This window comes from Cherax quadricarinatus, chromosome 44 (assembly GCF_038502225.1).
Source record: "Cherax quadricarinatus isolate ZL_2023a chromosome 44, ASM3850222v1, whole genome shotgun sequence".
In the NCBI taxonomy this organism is placed as follows: domain Eukaryota; kingdom Metazoa; phylum Arthropoda; class Malacostraca; order Decapoda; family Parastacidae; genus Cherax; species Cherax quadricarinatus.
In genome coordinates this window covers 26068424-26084392 of record NC_091335.1, presented here as the reverse complement: position 1 = coordinate 26084392, position 15969 = coordinate 26068424, and positions in this window count along the sequence as shown.

Below are 15969 nucleotides of genomic sequence, written 5' to 3'. Positions count from 1 at the left end.
GGAAAATGAGCAATCCTGCGATTTTGTATAGCACTCTTGCTTAAGACTGTGCACAAAAAATTCCACTAGATAGCTGTCGAGTTTGTACAACCCAAGACTTGAATTATACAAGGCAGTTCTATCATGTTTCAGGAGCGAGGAATCAGTTATATTTCTTTCCACGACGGAACTATTGGGTACAATGATCGTGCCTAATAAGCCAAAATGATAATTTTTTTTTTATTTGACCAAACATAAATTTGAAACCTCACCTAACCTAACCTTAATTAACGTAATTGCTTTTGTTAAATTCTACTAAATATATAATGGATAAATTAAAATTTATTTATTATTACTTAACATACGTATTTTTCGTTATGTTCAGATTCATTTAAGTAGAGTTATTGTTTGAATTTTTTCAATCTGGTTATTCGGAAGAAAACTCCCATGCTTGTTAGCTCTAACTGCCCAGTTCGGCTTACTTAGCACTTTTAATTTCCTTTTACACATCCTCCCAAATTTTTCCACCAACCTTTGCAGCTTCAGAATGTCCCAAAAAGCATAGTGTCATTGGTAAAAAACAACTGACAACTTCCACTTTGAAATAGATTCTGCGACTTTAATCCCACACCTCTTCCCAATACCCCTACATTCACTGCCGGTACAACCCCATTTATAAATATGGTAAATAACTATAAATAATCTCTCGTACACACCCTAACCTAGCCTCACTGTCCTCATAAAATCTCTTAGCTGCCTATAATATCCTACCACCTATTCCATACACTTGCAACATCTTCCACATTGCTTTCCTATCCACCCCATCCTATACCTTTTCTAAGTTTTTAAATGCACCAAAAAGCTTCCTTATCTTTATTTAAATATTGTTTAATTATGTGATTCAATGTAAACACTTGGTCTACACATCCCCTGTCCTTCCTACAACCTCCTTATCTTTAATTCTTAACCTTAATTCTTTCAGTAATTACTATACTCTTTACCCGGTATTCTCAGCAGGCTTATTCTCCTATAATTCTTACACTACTTTTGTCTTCTTTTCTTTTATATCAATTCTTAGGTATTTTCTCCTCTTTCCTACATTTATCAAAATTCACCAACCATTCCCAAACACTATCCCCACCTGCTTTAACATTTCTGTCTTGATTTCGTAAATCCCAGCTGCTTTGTCTCCTTTAATTTTACCCATAATCTCACGCACCTTTCCCCACACTCGTGTCTGACTTCCTCACTCCTGGAAGATGTTGTACCTCTGCTTCCCTATCGTCATCAACATTTAACAGGCCCTCAAAATGTTTCCTCCATCTTCCGAATACTTTCAACTCACATCTAATAACTTTCTCATCTTATTAATCTCACTCCAAAACCTTATCTTATTCTCAGTAAAATTTGTCGACAAAATTTTACCCACTCTCATTTGCTCTTCTTTTACACTCCCGCACCACTCTCTTAACCTCTCTATCACTCTCTATATACTCCTCCCTCTTTATATCACTTCTTCTTCGTAAAAACCTCTCAAATTCTTACTTTTTCCTACCATAACTGTTCCTTCAGCATTATTGCTACCCCTTCCGTACCACTAACTCCCTCAGATACACCTACCAAAATCCCATTTATATCTCCCCACTGAAACTCCCCTACCCCCCTTCCTCTTTGTTTTGCTTAGAACCAGGACATTGGCAATCATCTCTTTCTAATCATCCCCACTACATCCACTCACATTCAAACATCTCAACTTTAAAATATTCTTTTTACATTTGATAATGTATACAGGAGAAGGGGGTTACTAACACCTTGCTCCCGGCATTTTAGTCGCCTCTAACGACACGCATGACTTAGTGAGGAAAGACTGTTTTCGACTTTCCCATGGAAATGAAAGGAAATAGATAAGACCAAGAACAATATAGAAAATAGAAGATATTTCAGGTCAGTGTGTATACATATACGTGTACATGTATATGTCGTGTGACCTAAGTGTAAGTAGAAGTAGCAAGATGTACCTGTTATCTTGCGTGTTTATGAGACAGAAAGAAGAGACCAGGAATCCTACTGTTGTGTATAAGAATTACACAGTTTCACACCCCTCACGGAAGGTTCCTTGAAGTTGGTGAGGGGCTCTTGATTTAGGGAATTGGATCTGTGTTCCAGTTCCCCGAATTAAGCCTGAATGCCTTCCACATCCCCCCGGCGCTGTATAATCCTACGGGTTTAGCGCTTCCCCTTGATTATAATAATAATAATAATACACAGTTTCACACTCATTGGGCAGGACGGTAGTGCCTCCTTGTCTACCACCTGTCTACCACCTGTCTGCCACCTGTCTACCACCTGTCTACCACCTGTCTACCACCTGTCTGCCACCTGTCTACCACCTGTCTACCACCTGTCTACCACCTGTCTGCCACCTGTCTACCACCTGCTGTCACTATTAACCTACCCGTCTACCAACCTGTTACCAATGTTTATCTAGATTGGACACATGTGCAACACTTGGGTATCTTTAATGAGGAAACGTTTCGCCACACAGTGGCTTCAGTATTGACCTTGATCTTCATGGTTTAGGGCCTCCAAGAATATTGACCTTGATCTTCATGGTTTAGGGCCTCCAAGAATATTGACCTTGATCTTCATGGTTTAGGGCCTCCAAGAATATTGACCTTGATCTTCATGGTTTAGGGCCTCCAAGAATATTGACCTTGATCTTCATGGTTTAGGACCTCTAAGAATATTGACCTTGATCTTCATGGTTTAGGACCTCTAAGAATATTGACCTTGATCTTCATGGTTTAGGGCCTCCAAGAATATTGACCTTGATCTTCATGGTTTAGGGCCTCCAAGAATATTGACCTTGATCTTCATGGTTTAGGACCTCTAAGAATATTGACCTTGATCTTCATGGTTTAGGACCTCCAAGAATATTGACCTTGATCTTCATGGTTTAGGGCCTCCAAGAATATTGACCTTGATCTTCATGGTTTAGGGCCTCTAAGAATATTGACCTTGATCTTCATGGTTTAGGGCCTCCAAGAATATTGACCTTGATCTTCATGGTTTAGGGCCTCCAAGAATATTGACCTTGATCTTCATGGTTTAGGGCCTCCAAGAATATTGACCTTGATCTTCATGGTTTAGGGCCTCCAAGAATATTGACCTTGATCTTCATGATTTAGGGCCTCCAAGAACATTGACCTTGATCTTCATGGTTTAAGACCTCCAAGAATATTGACCTTGATCTTCATGGTTTAGGGCCTCCAAGAATATTGACCTTGATCTTCATGGTTTAGGGCCTCCAAGAATATTGACCTTGATCTTCATGGTTTAAGACCTCCAAGAATATTAACCTTGATCTTCATGGTTTAGGGCCTCCAAGAATATTGACCTTGATCTTCATGGTTTAAGACCTCCAAGAATATTGACCTTGATCTTCATGGTTTAAGATCAAGAATATTGACCTTGATCTTCATGGTTTAGGGCGTCCAAGAATATTGACCTTGATCTTCATGGTTTAGGGCGTCCAAGAATATTGACCTTGATCTTCATAGTTTAGGGCCTCCAAGAATATTGACCTTGATCTTCATGGTTTAAGACCGCCAAGAATATTGACTTTGATCTTCATGGTTTAAGACCTCCAAGACTATTGACCTTGATCTTCATGGTTTAGGGCCTCCAAGAATATTGACCTTGATCTTCATGGTTTAGGGCCTACAAGAATATTAACCTTGATCTTCATGGTTTAGGGCCTCCAAGAATATTGGCCTTGATCTTCATGATTTGAGACCTCCAAGAATATTGACCTTGATCTTCATGGTTTAGGGCCTCCAAGAATATTGACCTTGATCTTCATGGTTTAAGACCTCCAGGAATATTGACCTTGATCTTCATGGTTTAGGGCCTCCAAGAATATTGACCTTGATCTTCATGGTTTAAGACCTCCAAGAATATTGACCTTGATCTTCATGGTTTAAGACCTCCAAGAATATAGACCTTGATCTTCATGGTTTAAGACCTCCAAGAATATTGACCTTGATCTTCATGGTTTAAGACCTCCAAGAATATTGACCTTGATCTTCATGGTTTAAGACCTCCAAGAATATTGACCTTGATCTTCATGGTTTAAGACCTCCAAGAATATTGACCTTGATATTCATGGTTTAGGACCTTCAAGAATATTGACCTTGATCTTCATGGTTTAGGACCTCCAAGAATATTGACCTTGATCTTCATGGTTTAGGGCCTCCAAGAATATTGACCTTGATCTTCATGGTTTAAGACCGCCAAGAATATTGACCTTGATCTTCATGGTTTAAGACCTCCAAGACTATTGACCTTGATCTTCATGGTTTAGGGCCTCCAAGAATATTGACCTTGATCTTCATGATTTGAGACCTCCAAGAATATTGACCTTGATCTTCATGGTTTAAGACCTCCAAGAATATTGACCTTGATCTTCATGGTTTAGGGCCTCCAAGAATATTGACCTTGATCTTCATGGTTTAAGACCTCCAGGAATATTGACCTTGATCTTCATGGTTTAAGACCTCCAAGAATATTGACCTTGATCTTCATGGTTTAGGGCCTCCAAGAATATTGACCTTGATCTTCATGGTTTATGACTTCCAAGAATATTGACCTTGATCTTCATGGTTTAAGACCTCCAAGAATATTGACCTTGATCTTCATGGTTTAAGACCTCCAAGAATGTTGACCTTGATCTTCATGGTTTAAGACCTCCAAGAATATTGACCTTGATCTTCATGGTTTAAGACCTCCAAGAATATTGACCTTGATCTTCATGGTTTAAGACCTCCAAGAATATTGACCTTGATCTTCATGGTTTAAGACCTCCAAGAATATTGACCTTGATTTTCATGGTTTAAGACCTCCAAGAATATTGACCTTGATCTTCATGGTTTAGGACCTCCAAGAATATTGACCTTGATCTTCATGGTTTAGGACCTCCAAGAATATTATAATAATAAAACCCAATATTTAGGCATGGTAATATTCTTCGTGAAATTGTTTCTCATTCCAACAGGTCTTAATAATTTACAAATAAAGTTTTTTTTTTACTTTCAAACAATCATCTGTCTTTATTAAGTCAGCTAATAAATAAAGCAGTAGGATAGATCATGGAATCTAAGGTTATTTTTGTTCGATGAACGTGCGGTATCCCACAGAGGCAGGGTATACCTGGAGTATACCAGCAGGGGATTTCGTGGGGGTCAGCGCCCCCTCGGTCCGGTCCATAACCAAAAAAGAAAGTTTTCTCTTATTAACTTTAGTAATGTATACAGGAGAAGGTGTTACTAACCTCTTGCTCCCGGCATTTTAGTCGCCTCTCACGATACTCGTGGCTTACGACACGCATGGCTTGCGACAAGCATGGCTTACGACACGCATGGCTTACGACACGCATGGCTTACGACAAGCATGGCTTACGACACGCATGGCTTACGACACGCATGACTTACGACAAGCATGGCTTACGACACGCATGGCTTACGACAAGCATGGCTTACGACAAGCATGGCTTGCGACACGCATGGCTTACGACAAACATGGCTTACGACACGCATGGCTTACGACACGCATGGCTTACGACAAGCATGGCTTACGACACGCATGGCTTACGACACGCATGGCTTACGACAAGCATGGCTTACGACACGCATGGTTTGCAACACGCATGACTTACGACACGCATGGATTACGACACGCATGGCTTACGACAAGCATGGCTTACGACACGCATGGCTTACGACACGCATGGCTTACGACACGCATGGCTTACGACAAGCATGGCTTACGACACGCATGGCTTACGACAAACATGGCTTACGACAAGCATGGCTTGCGACACGCATGGCTTGCGACACGCATGGCTTGCGACACGCATGGATTACGACACGCATGGCTTACGACAAACATGGCTTACGACACGCATGGCTTACGACACGCATGGCTTACGACACGCATGGATTACGACACGCATGGCTTACGACAAACATGGCTTACGACACGCATGGTTTACGACACGCATGGCTTACGACACGCATGGCTTACGACACGCATGGATTACGACACGCATGGCTTACGACAAACATGGCTTACGACACGCATGGCTTACGACACGCATGGCTTACGACACGCATGGCTTACGACACGCATAGATTACGACACGCATGGCTTACGACAAACATGGCTTACGACACACATGGCTTACGACAAACATGGCTTACGACACGCATGGCTTGCGACACGCATGGCTTACGACACGCATGGCTTGCGACACGCATGGCTTACGGTGGAAAAATTCGTTTCTCCATGAATGAGTGATGTTATTGAGGTTAAATTCTGATTCCATCTGTGTTAAATATTGCGATACACGACACAGGTACCGGACAGGAAGTTAATAAACTGTCCACTTATATCGTTGAAAATAATTAACCTATCTGACTTTTAGTTTAGTGTGTGATAGTGTTTTGTTTTTCACGCTGTGGACGGGAGAGCCAGGGGAAGGTTTCACTCACGTGACCAGAACCTCCGCGATGTTTCGCTCACGTGAATAAAACCTGGGGATTAACCAAAATAAAAAAAAAATTCTCATCACTACAAATTCTGTCTTCCTCACTGTTCACTCACTGTCTTTCTCACTGTTCACTCACTGTCTTTCTCACTGTTCACCCCCTGTCCTTCTCACTGTTCACCCCCTCTCTTTCTCACTGTCTTTCTCACTGTTCACTCACTGTCTTTCTCACTGTTCACCCCCTGTCCTTCTCACTGTTCACCCCCTCTCTTTCTCACTGTCTTTCTCACTGTTCACTCACTGTCTTTCTCACTGTTCACCCCCTGTCCTTCTCACTGTTCACCCCCTCTCTTTCTCACTGTCTTTCTCACTGTTCACTCACTGTCTTTCTCACTGTTCACTCACTTTCTCACTGTTCACTCACTGTCTTTCTCACTGTTCACTCACTGTCTTTCTCACTGTTCACTCACTGTCTTCCTCACTGTTCACTCACTGTCTTCCTCACTGTTCACTCCGTCTTTCTCACTGTTCACTGCCTGTCTTCCTCACTGTTCACTCACTGTCTTCCTCACTGTTCACTCCGTCTTTCTCACTGTTCACTCCCTGTCTTTCTCACTATTCACTCCCTGTCTTTCTCACTATTCACTCCCTGTCTTCCTCACTGTTCACTCCCTGTCTTCCTCACTGTTCGCTCCCTGTCTTCCTCACTGTTCACTCCCTGTCTTTCTCACTGTTCACTCCCTGTCTTCCTTACTGTTCACTCCCTGTCTTTCTCACTGTTCACTCCCTGTCTTTCTCACTGTTCACTCCCTGTCTTCCTCACTGTTCACTCCCTGTCTTCCTCACTGTTCACTCCCTGTCTTTCTCACTGTTCACTCCCTGTCTTCCTTACTGTTCACTCCCTGTCTTTCTCACTGTTCACTCCCTGTCTTTCTCACTGTTCACTCCCTGTCTTCCTTACTGTTCACTCCCTGTCTTCCTCACTGTTCACTCCCTGTCTTTCTCACTGTTCACTCTCTGTCTTTCTCACTGTTCACTCCCTGTCTTTCTCACTGTTCACTCTCTGTCTTTCTCACTGTTCACTCCCTGTCTTTCTCACTGTTCACTCCCTGTCTTTCTCACTGTTCACTCCCTGTCTTTCTCACTGTTCACTCTCTGTCTTTCTCACTGTTCACTCCCTGTCTTTCTCACTGTTCACTCTCTGTCTTTCTCACTGTTCACTCCCTGTCTTTCTCACTGTTCACTCCTGTCTTTCTCACTGTTCACTCTCTGTCTTTCTCACTGTTCACTCCCTGTCTTTCTCACTGTTCACTCCCTGTCTTTCTCACTGTTCACTCTCTGTCTTTCTCACTGTTCACTCCCTGTCTTTCTCACTGTTCACTCCCTGTCTTTCTCACTGTTCACTCCCTGTCTTTCTCACTGTTCATTCCGTCTTTCTCACTGTTCACTCCCTGTCTTCCTCACTGCTCACTTCCTGTCTTCCTTACTGTTCACTCCCTGTCTTCCTCACTGCTCACTTCCTGTCTTCCTTACTGTTCACTCCCTGTCTTCCTTACTGTTCACTACCTGTCTTACTGTTCACTCCCTGTCTTTCTCACTGTTCACTCCCTGTCTTACTGTTCACTCCTTGTCTTCCTTACTGTTCACTCCCTGTCTTTCTCACTGTTCACACCCTGTCTTCCTTACTGTTCACTTCCTGTCTTCCTTACTGTTCACTCCATGTCTTCCTTACTGTTCACTCCCTGTCTTCCTTACTGTTCACTACCTGTCTTACTGTTCACTCCCTGTCTTTCTCACTGTTCACTCCCTGTCTTACTGTTCACTCCCTGTCTTCCTCACTGTTCACTCTCTATCTTTCTCACTGTTCACTCCCTGTCTTCCTTACTGTTCACTCCCTGTCTTCCTCACTGTTCACTCCCTGTCTTCCTCACTGTTCACTCCCTGTCTTTCTCACTGTTCACTCCCTGTCTTCCTTACTGTTCACTCTGTCTTCCTCACTGTTCACTCTCTATCTTTCTCACTGTTCACTCCCTGTCTTCCTTACTGTTCACTCCCTGTCTTCCTCACTGTTCACTCCCTGTCTTCTTCACTGTTCACTCCCTGTCTTCCTCACTGTTCACTCCCTGTCTTTCTCACTGTTCACTCCCTGTCTTTATCTGTTCACTCCCTGTCTTCCTTACTGTTCATTCTCTGTCTTCCTTTCTGTTCACTCTGCCTTTCTCACTGTTCACTCCCTGTGTTTCTCACTGTTCACTCCCTGTGTTTCTCACTGTTCACTCCCTGTCTTTCTCACTGTTCACTCCCTGTCTTTCTCACTGTTCACTCCCTGTCTTCCTTACTGTTTACTCCCTGTCTTCCTCGCTGTTCACTCCCTGTCTTTCTTACTCTTCTCTCTCTGTCTTCCTCACTGTTCACTACCTGTCTTCCTTACTGTTCACTCCCTGTCTTCTTTACTGTTCACTCCCTGTTTCCCTCACTGTTCACTCTGTCTTCCTTACTGTTTTCTACCTGTCTTTCTTACTGTTCACTCCCTGTCTTCCTCACTGTTCACTCCCTGTCTTCCTTACTGTTCACTCCCTGTCTGTCTCACTGTTCACTCCCTGTCTTCCTTACTGTTCACTCCCAGTATTCCTTACTGTTCACTCCCTGTCTTCCTCACTGTTCACTCCCTGTCTTCCTTACTGTTCACTCCCTGTCTTTCTCACTGTTCACTCCCTGTCTTCCTCACTGTTCACTCCCTGTCTTCCTCACTGTTCACTCCCTGTCTTCCTCACTGTTCACTCCCTGTCTTCCTCACTGTTCACTCCCTGTCTTTCTCACTGTTCACTCCCTGTCTTTCTCAGTGTTCACTCCGTGTCTTCCTTACTGTTTACTCCCTGTCTTCCTTACTGTTCACTCCCTGTCTTCCTCGCTGTTCACTCCCTGTCTTCCTTACTGTTCACTCCCTGTCTTCCTTGCTGTTCACTCCCTGTCTTCCTCACTGTTCACTCCCTGTCTTTCTTACTGCTCACTCCCTGTCTTCCTTATTGTTCACTCCCTGTCTTCCTTACTGTTCACTCCCTGTCTTCCCCTCTGTTCACTCCCTGTTTCCCTCACTGTTCACTCTGTCTTCCTTACTGTTTCCTACCTGTCTTCCTTACTGTTCACTTCCTGTCTTCCTCACTGTTCACTCCCTGTCTTCTTCACTGTTCACTCCGTCTTCCTCTCTGTTCATTCTGTTTCCCTCACTGTTCACTCTGTCTTCCTCTCTGTTCACTCCCTGTTTCCCTCACTGTTCACTCTGTCTTCCTTACTGTTTTCTGTCTTCCTTTCTGTTTTCTACCTGTCTTCCTTACTGTTTTCTACCTGTCTTCCTTACTGTTCAGTCCCTGTCTTCCTCACTGTTCACTCCCTGTCTTCCTCACTGTCCATTCCCTGTCTTCCTTACTGTCCACTCCCTGTCTTCCTCACTGTTGTCTCCGTCTTCCTCACTGTTCACTCCCTGTCTTCCTTACTGTTCACTCCCTGCCTTCCTCACTTTTCACTCCCTGTCTTCCTCACTGTTCACTCCCTGTCTTCCTTACTGTTCACTTCCTGTCTTCCTCACTGTTCACTCCCTGTCTTCCTCACTGCTCACACCCTGTCTTTCTTACTGTTCACTGTCTTCCTCACTGTTGTCTCCCTGTCTTCCTCACTGTTCACTCCCTGTCTTCCTAACTGTTGTCTTCCTCACTGCTCACTCACTGTCTTCCTTACTGTCCACTCCCTGTCTTCCTCACTGTTTTCTCCCTTTCTTCCTCACTGTTCACGCCCTGTCTTCCTCACTGTTCACTCCCTGTCTCCCTCACTGTTCACTCCCTGTCTTCCTCACTGTTCACTCCCTGTCTTCCTCAGTGTTGTATCCCTGTCTTCCTCACTGTTCACTCCCTGTCTTCCTCACTGTTCACTCACTGTCTCACTGTTCACACTCTGTTTTCATCATTGTTCACTCCCTGTCTTCCTCACTGTTCACTCCCTGTCTTCCTCACTGTTCACTCCGTGTCTTCCTTACTGTTGTCTCCCTGTCTTCCTCACTATCCACTCCGTCTTCCTCACTGTTGTCTCCCTGTCTTCCTCACTGTTCACTCCCTGTCTTCCTAACTGTTGTCTTCCTCACTGCTCACTCACTGTCTTTCTTACTGTCCACTCCCTGTCTTCCTCACTGTCTTTCTTACTGTCCACTCCCTGTCTTCCTCACTGTTGTCTCCCTGTCTTCCTCACTGTTCACTCCCTGTCTCCCTCACTGTTCACTCCCTGTCTCCCTCACTGTTCACTCCCTGTCTTCCTCACTTGTCACTCACTGTCTTCCTCACTGTTGTCGCCCTGTCTTCCTCACTGTTCACTCCCTGTCTCCCTCACTGTTCCCTCCCTGTCTTCCTCACTGTTCACTCCTTGTCTTCCTCACTGTTCATTCCCTGTCTCTCTCACTGTTCCCTCCCTGTCTTCCTCACTGTTCACTCCTTGTCTTCCTCACTGTTGTATCCCTGTCTTCCTCACTGTTCCCTCCCTGTCTTCCTCACTGTTCCCTCCCTGTCTTCCTCACTGTTCACTCCCTGTCTTCCTTACTGTTGTCTCCCTGTCTTCCTCACTATCCACTCCGTCTTCCTCACTGTTGTCTCCCTGTCTTCCTCACTGTTCACTCCCTGTCTTCCTAACTGTTGTCTTCCTCACTGCTCACTCCCTGTCTTCCTCTCTGTTCACTCCCTGTCTTCCTTATTGTTCACACCCTGTCTTCCTCTCTGTTGTCTCCCTGCCTTTCGCACTGCTCACTCCCTGTCTCCCTTACTGTTCACTCCCTGTCTCCCTTACTGTTCACTCCCTGTCTTCCTCACTGTTCACTCCCTGTCTTCCTCACTGTTCACTCCCTATCTTCCTCTCTGTTCATTCCCTGTCTTCCTCACTGTTCACTCACTGTCTTCCTCACTGTTCATTCCCTGTCTTCCTCACTGTTCACTCACTGTCTTCCTCACTGTTCACTCACTGTCTTCCTCACTGTTCACTCCCTGTATTCCTCACTGTTCGCTCCCTGTCTTCCTCATTGTTCACTCCCTCTCCCTCACTGTTCACTCTCTTTCCCTCACTGTTCTCTCCCTGTCTTTCTCACTGTTCACTCCCTGTCTTCCTCGTTGTTCATTCCCTGTCTTACTGTTCACTCCCTTTCTTCCTCACTGTTCTCTCCCTGTCTCCCTTACTGTTCACTCCCTGTCTTCCTCACTGTTCACTCCCTGTCTTCCTCACTGTTCACCCCCTGTCTTCCTTACTGTTCACTCCCTGTCTTCCTCACTGTTCACTCCCTGTCTTCCTCACTGTTCACTCCCTGTCTTCCTTGCTGTTCACTCCCTGTCTTCCTCACTGTTCACTCCCTGTCTTCCTCACTGTTCACTCCCTGTCTTCCTTGCTGTTGTTCACTCCCTGTCTTCCTCACTGTTCACTCCCTGTCTTCCTTGCTGTTGTTTTCCTCACTTTTCACTCCCTGTCTTCCTCACTGTTCACTCCCTGTCTTTCTTACTGTTCACTTCCTGTCTTCCTCGCTGTTCACTCCCTGTCTTCCTCACTTCTCACTCCCTGTCTTCCCTACTGTTCACTGTCTTCCTCACTGTTGTCTCCCTGTCTTCCTCACTGTTCACTCCCTGTCTTCCTAACTGTTGTCTTCCTTACTGTCCACTCCCTGTCTTCCTCACTGTTGTCTCCCTGTCTTCCTCACTGTTCACTCCCTGTCTTCGTCACTGTTCACTCCCTGTCTCCCTCACTGTTCACTCCCTGTCTTCCTCACTGTTCACTCAGTGTCTTCCTCACTGTTGTCTCCCCGTCTTCCTCACTGTTCACTCCCTGTCTTCGTCACTGTTCACTCCCTGTCTCTCTCATTGTTCACTGACTGTCTTCCTCACTGTTCACTCCCTGTCTTCCTCACTGTTGTATCCCTGTGTTCCTCACTGTTCACTCCCTGTCTTCCTCACTGTTCACTCCATCTCATTCACTGTTCACTCTCTATTTTCATCATTGTTCACTCCCTGTCTTCCTCACTGCTCACTCCCTGTCTTCCTCTCTGTTCACTCCCTGTCTTCCTTACTGTTGTCTCCCTGTCTTCCTCACTATCCACTCCGTCTTCCTCACTGTTGTCTCCCTGTCTTCCTCACTGTTCACTCCCTGTCTTCCTAACTGTTGTCTTCCTCACTGCTCACTCACTGTCTTCCTTACTGTCCACTCCCTGTCTTCCTCACTGTTGTCTCCCTGTCTTCCTCACTGTTCACTCCCTGTCTCCCTCACTGTTCACTCCCTGTCTCCCTCACTGTTCACTCCCTGTCTTCCTCACTTTTCACTCACTGTCTTCCTCGCTGTTGTCGCCCTGTCTTCCTCACTGTTCACTCCCTGTCTTCCTCACTGTTCACTCCCTGTCTCCCTCACTGTTCCCTCCCTGTCTTCCTCACTGTTCACTCCCTGTCTTCCTCACTGTTGTATCCCTGTCTTCCTCACTGTTCACTCCCTGTCTTCCTCACGGTTTATTCCCTGTCTCACTCACTGTTCACTCTCTGTTTTCAACATTGTTCACTCCCTGTCTTCCTCACTGGTGTATCCCTGTCTTCCTCACTGTTCACTCCCTATCTTCCTCACTGTTCATTCCCTGCCTTCTTCACTGTTCACTCACTGTCTTCTTCACTGTTCACTCACTGTCTTCCTCACTGTTCACTCCCTGTCTCTCTCACTGTTCACTGACTGTCTTCCTCACTGTTCACTCCCTGTCTTCTTCACTGTTGTATCCCTGTGTTCCTCACTGTTCACTCCCTGTCTTCCTCACTGTTCACTCCGTCTCATTCACTGTTCACTCTCTATTTTCATCATTGTTCACTTCCTGTCTTCCTCACTGCTCACTCCCTGTCTTCCTCTCTGTTCACTCCCTGTCTCCCTTACTGTTCGCTCCCTGTCTTCCTCATTGTTCACTCTGTTTCCCTCACTGTTCACTCTGTCTTCCCCACTGTTCACTTACTGTCTTCTTCACTGTTCACTCCCTCTCTTCCTCTCTGTTCACTCCCTGTCTCCCTCACGGTTGTCTTTTTGCCTTCCTCACTGTTGTCTCCCTGTCTTCCTCCTCCACTCTCTGTCTTCTTCACTGTTGTCTCCTTGTCTTCCTCATTGTTGTCTCCCTGTCTTCCTCATTCACCCATTGTCTCCCTTACTGTTCGCTCCCTGGCTTCCTCACTGTTCACTCCCTGTCTCCCTTACTGTTCACTCCCTTTCTTCCTCACTGTTCACTCCCGGTCTTCCTCACTGTTCACTCCCTGTCTCCCTTACTATTCACTCCCTTTCTTCCTCACTGTTCACTCCCTGTCTTCCTCACTGTTCACTCCCTGTTTTCCTTACTGTTCACTCCCTGCCTTCCTCACTGTTCACTCCCTGTCTTCATCACTGTTCACTCTTTGTCTTCCTCACTGTTCACTCCCTTTCTTCCTCATTGTTCACTCCTTCTCCCTCACTGTTCACTCCGTCTTCCTCACTGTTCACTCCCTGTTTTCCTCACTGTTCACTCCCTGTCTCCTTCACTGTTGTCTCCCTGTCTTCCTCATTCACTCATTGTCTTCCTCACTGTTCACTCCCTGTTTTCCTGATTGTTCACTCCTTCTCCCTCACTGTTCACTCCCTGTCTTCCTCACTGTTCACTCCCTGCCTCCCTTACTGCTCCCTACCTGTCTCTTTTACTGTTCCCTCCCTGTCTTCCTTACTGTTCACTCCCTGTCTTCCTCACTGTTCACTCCCTGTCTTCCTTACTGTTCACTCCCTGTCTTTCTCACTGTTCACTCCCTCTCTTCCTCACTGTTCACTCCCTGTCTTCCTCACTGTTCACTCCCTGTTTTCCTCTCTGTTCACTCCCTGCCTTCCTTATTGTTCACACCCTGTCTTCCTCTCTGTTGTCTCCCTGCTTTTCGCACTGCTCACTCCCTGTCTCTCTTACTGTTCACTCCCTGTCTCCCTTACTGTTCCCTCCCTGTCTTCCTCACTGTTCACTCTTTGTCTTCCTCACTGTTCACTCCCTATCTTCCTCACTGTTCACTCCCTATCTTCCTCACTGTTCACTCACTGTCTTCCTCACTGTTCATTCCCTGCCTTCCTCACTGTTCATTCCCTGCCTTCCTCACTGTTCATTCCCTGTCTTCCTCACTGTTCATTCCCTGTCTTCCTCACTGTTCACTCACTGTCTTCCTCACTGTTCACTCCCTGTATTTCTCACTGTTCGCTCCCTGTCTTCCTCATTGTTCACTCCCTCTCCCTCACTGTTCACTCCCTGTCTTCCTCGTTGTTCATTATCTGTCTTACTGTTCACTCCCTTTCTTCCTCACTGTTCTCTCCCTGTCTTCCTCACTGTTCATTCCCTGCCTTCCTCACTGTTCATTCCCTGTCTTCCTCACTGTTCATTCCCTGTCTTCCTCACTGTTCACTCACTGTCTTCCTCACTGTTCACTCCCTGTATTCCTCACTGTTCGCTCCCTGTCTTCCTCATTGTTCACTCCCTCTCCCTCACTGTTCACTCCCTGTCTTCCTCGTTGTTCATTATCTGTCTTACTGTTCACTCCCTTTCTTCCTCACTGTTCTCTCCCTGTCTCCCTTACTTTTCACTCCCTGTCTTCCTCACTGTTCACTCCCTGTCTTCCTCACTGTTCACTCCCTGTCTTCCTTACTGTTCACTCCCTGTCTCCCTTACTGTTCACTCCCTTTCTTCCTCACTGTTCACTCCCTGTCTTCCTCACGGTTCACTCCCTGTCTTCCTTACTGTTCACTCCCTTTCTTCCTCACTGTTCACTCCCTGTCTTCCTCACTGTTCACTCCCTGTCTTCCTTACTGTTCACTCCCTGTCTTCTTCACTGTTCACTCCCTGTCTCCCTTACTGTTCACTCCCTTTCTTCCTCACTGTTCACTTCCTGTCTTCCTCACTGTTCACTCCCTGTCTTCCTCACTTCTCACTCCCTGTCTTCCCTACTGTTCACTGTCTTCCTCACTGTTCACTCCCTGTCTTCCTAACTGTTGTCTTCTTCACTGCTCACTCCCTGTCTTCCTTACTGTCCACTCCCTGTCTTCCTCACTGTTGTCTCCCTGTCTTCCTCCTCCACTCTGTCTTCTTCACTGTTGTCTCCTTGTCTTCCTCACTGTTGTCTCCCTGTCTTCCTCATTCACCCATTGTCTCCCTTACTGTTCGCTCCCTGGCTTCCTCACTGTTCACTCCCTGTCTCCCTTACTGTTCACTCCCTTCCTCACTGTTCACTCCCGGTCTTCCTCACTGTTCACTCCCTGTCTCCCTTACTATTCACTCCCTTTCTTCCTCACTGTTCACTCCCTGTCTTCCTCACTGTTCACGCCCTGTTTTCCTTACTGTTCACTCCCTGTCTTCTTCACTGTTCACTCTGTTTTCCTCACTGTTCACTCCCTGTCTTCCTCAT